This window comes from Heptranchias perlo, unplaced genomic scaffold, assembly GCF_035084215.1.
Source record: "Heptranchias perlo isolate sHepPer1 unplaced genomic scaffold, sHepPer1.hap1 HAP1_SCAFFOLD_47, whole genome shotgun sequence".
In the NCBI taxonomy this organism is placed as follows: Eukaryota; Metazoa; Chordata; class Chondrichthyes; order Hexanchiformes; family Hexanchidae; genus Heptranchias; species Heptranchias perlo.
In genome coordinates, this window is record NW_027139484.1 from 5,686,651 (window position 1) to 5,689,424 (window position 2,774).

The 2,774-nt window shown below is 44.8% G+C and overlaps 1 non-coding gene across 1 annotated transcript; it reads right to left on the minus strand.

The window, feature by feature from the left end:
* Window positions 1-242: 242 nt before the first annotated feature.
* trnag-ucc (transfer RNA glycine (anticodon UCC)) lies at window positions 243-314 on the minus strand. Its single transcript has one exon. It is a non-coding gene; the product is annotated as a tRNA-Gly (tRNA).
* Window positions 315-2,774: the final 2,460 nt, after the last annotated feature.

Below are 2,774 nucleotides of genomic sequence, written 5' to 3' on the forward strand. Positions count from 1 at the left end.
ACCCTTACAATAAAGGCTAACATATCATTTCCCTTCCTCACTCTCATTCGACCCTTGGCAACTCAGTATTTCCAGCATGTTTTTCCTCTTTTCCTTCTATAGGGAAAAGAAATGAATGTTTAAAACATTTTACTATAATTACACCCGATTATGTTTTGGAAACAATATCCAACTGAACTGCATCAAATTCGATTATAAACTTCAGAGTTTCTGATGGAAATAAACTGATAAGAACACTTAATTGCGATGGCCGGGAATCGAACCCGGGTCAACTGCTTGGAAGGCAGCTATGCTCACCACTATACCACCATCGCTGAAAATAATAGACAATAAAATATTTCCCAAACATCAGATCCTGAACAGACACTGCAGGCTGTTGGATTTTGTTCTTCATTTTCACTGGTTTCTGACGGATCCTTTCTCGCTCTGTTGCAGTTCCTGTTTCCGCCCAGTAGATTTCACCAACCCCCAATCAATGGAAATTCCACACCAGCCAGTAATTCTTCACCTGATATCGGACTGAAGAGACAGTCGATACCTGCAATACTTGACCAGCTGGAAATACATTTTACCACAGCTCACATCAGCCATTGAGTAAAGTTAAATAATTCCATTAAATCATTACAGAGACCTGACTACCAACTGGGCAGGAATGGCAGCTCAATATTCAAGTCTATAAGATCTTTAGAAAGGACAGGGAAATCGGGAAAGGAGGAGGAGCAGCAATATTACTAATGGACAATATTACAGCAGTTCAAAGATAGAATATCAGAGAGGGTGAGCGGGCAGTGTAAACACTCTGAGAGAGACCCATCACAAGTGCCCCCTCTGTACTCCTCCAGAAGGTATAAGAAGGGCGAGTGCGGGAGGATTTCTTCATTCTTTGTGAAAGTGTTTGTGAGATTGTGGAAATGTCTGGAAGAGGAAAAACCGGCGGTGAAGCTCGGGCCAAGGCCAAGTCTCGCTCATCCCGGGCCGGACTGCAGTTCCCTGTTACCCGTGTTCACAGGCTCCTGCGAAAGGGGAACTATGCTGAACGTGTGGGTGCCGGAGCCCCGGTCTATCTGGCTGCTGTGCATCGAGTATCTGACGGCTGAAATCCTCGAGCTGCCCGGCAACGCGGCCCGGGACAAACAAGAAGACCCGCATCATCCCCAGACACCTGCAGCTGGCCATCCGCAACGACGAGGAGCTCAACAAGCTGCTGGGACGGGTGACCATCGCTCAGGGTGATGTCTGATATCCAGGCCGTGCTGCTGCCGAAGAAACCAGCATTGTGAGCTCCAAGAGCAAGTAACCGGCCAAGGCTTGATCTGATAACCCAAAGGACAGGACCAACCTGATTGAAATCTTTGAAGAAGGAACAGAAAGTGTAGACACGTTTAATGCAGTAGATGTGATATATTTGGATTTTCCGAAGGCCTTCTATAATGTACCACATTGCAGACTCATGGCTAAGTTCAGAGCACGTGGAGTCAGGATCAGGTGGCAGAATGGATAGCAAGTTGGCTACAAAACTGAAAGCCGAGAATAGAGGTTAAGGGTCGCTACTCAGACTGGCAAAAGGTGGGAAGTGGAGTTCCAGTTGCTGGGACCACTGTTCTTCACAATTTACATTAACGATTTGGATTCGGGAATCGGAAGGACAATTCCAAAATTTGTGGACGACACCAAATTGGGGGATTTAATTAATACAAAGGAAGAATGCATCAAAATGCAAGAGGGCATTAATAAACTTGCAGAATGAAGAATCAGGAGGTCACACACTGCTTGGATAATAAGAGTCTAAACGGGATAGAGGAGCAAAGGGATCTAGTGGTACAGATACACAAATTACTAAAAGTAGCGACCCAGGTTAATCAGGTCACAAAAAGACAAATGAAACACTGGGATTAATTTCTGGAGCGATACAGTTGAAAAGCAAAGAAGTTATGTTAAACTTGTATAGAATCTTGTTCAGACCAGACTTCGAATACTGCGAACAGGTCTTGTCTCCATATTATAGACATAGGGGCACTGGAGAAGGTGCAAACAAGATTCACAAGGATGATACCAGAAATGAGAGGATATTCTTATCAGGAAAGACTGAACAGACTGGGTCTCGTTTCACTGGAAAAGAGAAGACTGAGGGTTGATCTGATCGAGGTTTTTAAGATAATGATAGGGTTTGTTTGGACAGATGTAGAGAAAATGTTTCCACTTGTGGGGAGTCCAAAACTTCAGGTAATAAATATAAAATAGTCGCTCATAAACCAAATAGGGAATTCAGGAGAAATTGCTTTACCCAGAGAGTGGTTAGAATGTGGAACTTGCAAATACGAGGAGTAGCTGAGGCAAATAACAGAGGGACATTTAAGGGGAAGATAGATCAGCACATGAGGGAGAAAGGAATAGAAGGATATGCCGATAGGGTTAGATGAAGTAAGGAAGGAGGAGGCTCATGAGCAGCATAAACGCCGGCATAGACTAGTTGGGCCGAATGGCCTGTTTCTGTGCTGTCGTTTCAATGTAACTCGATGCAAAGGCTCTTTTCAGAGCCACCCTCTGTATCTGTGAAAGGGCTGGTTACTGTCTGAAGGGAGTCCCTGATATCATGCTCCCAGTGTGGCTTTGAGCTGCTTTTGTCTCGTGGACGAGATGAGGTATTAATGGGACTGGAGTCGGGGCAGTGACCACAGTCCGGTACTTTAAACGGTGACTTATAGACCCCAGCCCACACATCACCAGATTTCTTGTATTTATTTAAACTACTTGCCATGCTGGGCTCGTAAAGA